General features: G+C 31.4%; 1 long non-coding RNA gene across 1 annotated transcript in view; it reads right to left on the reverse strand.

The window, feature by feature from the left end:
- Positions 1-2,591: 2,591 nt before the first annotated feature.
- The window catches only part of LOC137658616 (uncharacterized), a 15,347-nt gene continuing 11,681 nt past the window's right edge, over positions 2,592-6,257 (reverse strand). The window contains exon 4 of the long non-coding RNA XR_011047391.1: positions 2,592-4,349. This is a non-coding gene — a long non-coding RNA (uncharacterized lncRNA). The remainder of the gene's footprint in view (positions 4,350-6,257) is intronic.

Genomic DNA, 6,257 nt, shown 5'->3' on the forward strand with positions numbered 1-6,257 from the left:
CCTTCACTTTTATCTTCATTGAGCTTGAGATTTTTGTTAACATCCAAGCCTTAATGTCATTCATTATTTCATGTACCTTTCTTTTAGCTTCATCAACTGATTCTATTGGGAAATAGAATTGTGTATGATCAGCGTATATTTTAAACTTAACTCTGTGAGTTTCAAGTATATTTGCCAGTTCAATCATGTAACTTTCAAACAGGAGAGGACCTAGTACACTGCCTTGAGGCACCCCTGTGGTTAGTTTTCTTGTCTCAGGTTCAACATTTGATATTACTACTTTAACTTTACGGTTTTCAAGATAACTCACAAACCAGTCATATGCTCGTTCTAGGATGCTCACAGCTTTAAGGTCTTCCATCAGATATGTATGTTCTACAGTATCAAATGATGCACTTAGATCAAGCATCACAAGAATGCAACACTTGCCATTTGTTATAATTTCTGTTATGTCATTTTTAATCGCTAACACTGCTGTTTCTGTGGAGTAATTTTCTCTGTATGCAGATTGATCATCAGGTATGGCATTAGATTTTTTCAGATGTTTCCAGGTTTGGTCGTGTACAGCAGTTTCAATAATTTTCGAACAATATGACAGATTTGATATTGGCCTATATGAACTTAAATTGTCTGCATCACCTTTTCCTTTATACACAGGCTTGATACACGCAACTTTTTCACAATCAGGGAAAACTGCCTGTGTTAGACTCAGATTTACCATGTTTCGGTAGGTCTCTTGTAGTCTGGTGAAATTTTCTGCATCTTTTACATCGTTAATTGGAAATGGGTCATTTCCGCAGTAGGTTTTTTTTTTACTTTATTATTCTCATATAATCACTCTGACTAAACTCTTTGAATACCCTTAGCTTACTTACACCTGTTGCTGATGTATTCCTTCGCTCTGTTGTGCCGATGTTAGTGAGATTGTTGAATGTGTTTTGTGTTGTCAATGGTACCAGTAGATTGGGTTTGTGCGTGTATTGTACCACTATATAAAGGTAGGGGAGATGTGCATGAGTGTTGTAATTCAAAGGGTATTATATCACAGGGTTACATGAATTATCTCATCGTCATCATAATCACCAATTCTTCCTACGCCTATTGATGCAAAATACCAGTTGTCTCTATCTTCACGCTTCATAACCCCCATTTGTTTTTTATCCGGGGATGCACTAAAATAGGTTCTACTTTTTTTATATCCTATTGATGCAAAACTTATTTGTTACTTCCTTAACATGTTGCATTTGAGTATAGCAGCTGACAATATGAAGTTTTAAAATGCTTCCATAAGGGTGATTCACAGTAATTTTTTCATATAGCCCTTTTTCTAGCTGTTTGTTTTATCAATCTCTAGTTTTATCTTCTAAACATTATAGAAGAATTTATCGTTTTAAATTATTGTTAAAATAATTGAGTCTTGTTTTTCTAAATTCTGATAACCATTAATTCACCGTCACTAATACTGTATAGAATACATGACTTCCTTTTGACTTTGCATCAAACGCTTCTGAAATTGAATATTTGAAGACATTCTTATACGAGTGATTTCAGTGCTTAGATACCATCCATTTTCCAGCCTCCAATTATTATCATCGTCATAGTCATCATCATCGTCATTATTATTATTATTATTATTATTATTATTATTATTATTATTATTATTATTATTATTATTATTATTATTACTATTTATAATATTTGATATATATTAATATTTAATGATATTTGATAATTGACGTTTGATATTTGATATTTAATATTTAATATTTCATATTTGATATTTAACATTTAATATTTAATATTATCTTTTATTATCATCATTATTATTATTATTATTATTATTATTATTATTATTATTATTATTATTATTACCCAAGCTAAATCCCTAGTTAGAAAACCAGGATGCCATAAGCTTAAGGCCTCCTATAGGGGAAAATAGACCAGTGAGGAAAGGAAATAAGGAAATAGATAAACTATATAAGAAGTAATGAAAAATTGAAATGAAACGTCTTGAGAACAGTAACAATATTAAAAAAAATCTTTATATATCATGTATATAAACTATAAAAAAGAGGCTGATGTTAACCTGCTCAACATAAACATTTCCTGCAAGTTTGAACTTTCTTTAGCAACTGTGATAAAATGGAGTATGTCATTTAATAGTGATAAAGGGATGGTGATGATCAAGACAATAAGGACTTATAATAGAGATAAAATTAGTGATGATAGTGACAATTGTGGAAAAAAAATACGTTACTGTGTGTTTAATTTGACAGGAATTTGTTAACTACTGGATTATAGGAGACTGAATCGACCAGTAGTAACTTATATGTAATTAACCTGTTAAAAGTAATCACATGATTGATAATAAAAACCTTTCAGAATATGTTGCCCTAAAATACCATCTTCTATTGATTTTGAATTTTATAAAACCATTATTTTTGTACAACTATTTTTTTTTAAACCAACAACAAGTATATCCCATATAGACTAAAAACAGCTTAAATATATTGTTTTAGTGAATCAAATCATTATATATAATAAAAAATCGGGTAAATATTAAAAGGGTAAGAAAAAAAAAACCATTTGCAATTAATTTCATTCTTTATTGACCAGGAATAAGAAAAAAATAATTTGTCATTTTGTAGATAGATAATTCACAAGATCAAATTTCAGATAAAGAGAATTTGGTGCGAAATAAGTTATAAATATGGTAAAGAATAGAGGTAACCATTATAAGTCTTTTAAGGGATACAGAATTCCTCCAATGCATAACAGAATTATGTAAATGTATGGCATTGTATTGAAGGATAAATAATCAAGTTCCATCTGCAACAGGATACACTCGGTACAGAATATTTCAAATGGATTACAGAACTAGATAAATTCATAATACTACATGGAAGGCTTCATTTGTTTTCTGAAATATCATATGTAACTCGATACAGCTGTACTCAACCATGAAGTAAAATCAGATATATGGTAGATATATAAATTTGGATAATATTAACTACAGAAAACATTGAAATCGTTTTAGATAAATGGCGAGGAAATTAATATTCTCAGTTGGGATTCAAACCTATCTAATGCTATGCCACTGCAGCATTTAGAAATATAGAAAGCAAATACAAAGACAGAAAAAGGTATTCTGAAGTTTAAAAGCTATTATGGCCATATCACTTAATTGAACTAATGGATATGAAAAGCAAATTCTGTATACTTCATGGATTTCAGTTATATTTTCAAAATACTGGTAGTAACTCATTTCATATGACAAAAGTCAATTTCCTTCTGCAAGAGATACACTTATGGCAACATCATTCAAGGTTTTTCTCTGACCTATTCGTATAAATGACAATTTTTCAACAAATAAAAAAGTAAGTATAATGCAAATGCTTTTGAGCTTCCCTGTGAAAAATTTCTAGCAGGTATTTCAATGCTAAACACGGTTCATTCATAGAATCCAGTTTGTATTGCACAGTTATTTTACTATACTACACAAATTAATAATTAAGATTTAATAACCAAAAGCAATGATATATAGATTGAATCCAATGCTTTAATAGCCCAAAATGAGAAAAGGCATAGGTCAAATATCAGAGAGTTGAATAACATGACAAATGATGATGCGTATTTCTTTGTATTGTCTGTCATTCGAATGGTCGAGAAAAATCTATTTAGAAACTCATCCATACCAACTCACAATTCACCTACATTGCATGTGTCCATTCAGATATTTTTAAAAATGTTCTACCACCATTGTGCAAAACCACACACACAACACTAAATCTTGAAATAAATAAGTGCTTAGGCATACCTCACAAATTGGACACATACAAAACTAGGACTTAATTATCAGCTTATTATGACACGAAAAACTTGATCTTGTTCATTTCATCGTAATACTATAATCATTTGGCATATACTTTGGCAAAGATGTGAGTAGTCGGTCTTACAATATGTCTTATCAGTATTACATCTATCTTTATATAATTTCTATAGCTGATTAGAATTTTACAGTTCTACAATCGGATGAAACTTTTACTTTGTAATAGTTAATAATAAAACTAGTTCATAGCAACATCAGAAGCGTCAATCTTATGCGGTTTGTTAAAATGGTTCTGTCATGAAGTAGTAAGCTAGGGTTCAGTTCATCCATTTAATCGCAGATGCAATACGACGGAGGACAGTAAGGAGGCACATGATTGCAGTTCATCATGCACCATTGGTCCACGGTAGTCACTCCTAGCCAGTCACCAATCGCATGACATGATAGTACTGGTGGCTTGGTGGGAGGCAGGGTTTCCAGTGTCCCGGTCGTTGTTGTTTCTGTGAACCCAGTGGTCATCCTGTGGGTTTATTATTATTGTTATTAACAATTGGTATTATTATCTTGATTATGGAATTTCTGCCTCCTATCAGAAAATACCAAAGACACTTGATTAGGGGAAACTTGTATTTCTACCTCATATTGAATTAATCCAAGGACTCTTCAGTGGAAGTGGCATAAGTTTCTACCTCATATCAGGTAAAACCAAGAGCTCTTGAGTAAGGGAAACTTGAAGTTCTGTCTTATATTAGATAAAACCAAGGACCGTTTAGTAAGGGTAACTTGAGTTTCTATCTCCTATAAGGAAAAACCAGGAACTATTGAGTAAAGGAAGCTCAAATCAATTATAAGTATTTGAAGGGTATCGTTCAGGGGCTATTTTTTGTTTATACATATATCTTATCTATTACGCTCATACACATATTAAACCCGCATATACAATATATATATATATATATATATATATATATATATATATATATATATATATATATATATATATATATATATATATATATATATATATATATATATATATATATATATATATATATATATATATATATATATATATATATATATATATATATATATATATATATATATATATATATATATATATATATATATATATATATATATATATATATATATATATATATATATATATATATATATATATATATATATATATATATATATATATATATATATATATATATATATAGGTAGTAGGTTGGCCAGGGCACCGGCTGCCCGTTGATATACTACCACTAGAGAGGTATTGGATTCTTTGACTGGCCAGACAGTAATGCATTGGATCCCTCTCTCTAGTCACGGCTTATTTTTTCTTTTCCTACACTTACACAGAATAGTCTGGCCTATTCTTTACATATTCTTGTCTTTCCTCATACTTCTGACAACAATGAGATATTTAACACTTCTTCACCCAAGGGGTTAATTACTCTACTGCAATTTGTTCAGTGTACTTTCCCCTTGTTAAGGGTAGAAGAGAGACTTAACTATGGTAAGCAGCCCTTCTAGGAGGACACTCGCAAAATTAAACCATTGTTCTCTAGTCTTGGATAGTGCCATAGCCTCTGTACCATGGTCTTCCACTGTCTTGAGTTAGAGTTCTCTTGCTTGAGGGTACACTCGGGCACACTATTCTATCTTATTATTATTTTTTTCTTCCTCTTGTTTTTTTTAAATGGTGTGTTGGGCAGGCTTATTAGAAGGGCCATGGATGCCTGGTGGTTTATCAAGAAGTTGTCTTTTCCTTTTTCTGATTTTTTCTTCTCAAAACCATCCTTACTGTCCTCCCTTCAGTTGAAGTGGCTATCCTGGAGGGTAATTAGCCTTGCATGGTGTATCGGCTCCTCCATGTTGACCAGTTTTTCCGACTTTTTACTATAGTCTATGGGTATCATCAATCACTTTATTTATAATTCTGTACATATTGTTTTTGTTATAATTCTTGTTAATCCAGTTTTTAAGTATGATGTCTCTTATTTCTATTAATTCTTATGCTGTCTTGAGACATTGAGCGAAATCTGGGACCAGTAAGTCATAGATTTCGTCAATGACGTCTTCTGTATAGCAATATTCGTGGTCTTCATGCAAATATCCAAGACCTTGCAGTTGCGTCCAGACAGTATGGTATTCTTTTGTGTTCAGAAACTTTGGTTTCTAATATGAGGCACTCATCTGAGCTCCTTATAACTGGTTTTAAGAAGCCAATAATATTGAAACGTGATGCCATCCCTAGGGCCAGGGGAATGGCGGTGTATATTCGGACCGAATACCCTACTTCTCATAAGTCCTGCTATCTATGTGGATGTAATGAGATTCAGGTAATAAAAGTTTGTGGCAGGCATAACAACTTTTATTTGTGTTCGATATACCGGAATCCAGACATGGATGATTC

This window comes from Palaemon carinicauda, chromosome 19 (genome assembly GCF_036898095.1).
Source record: "Palaemon carinicauda isolate YSFRI2023 chromosome 19, ASM3689809v2, whole genome shotgun sequence".
NCBI lineage: Eukaryota > Metazoa > Arthropoda > Malacostraca > Decapoda > Palaemonidae > Palaemon > Palaemon carinicauda.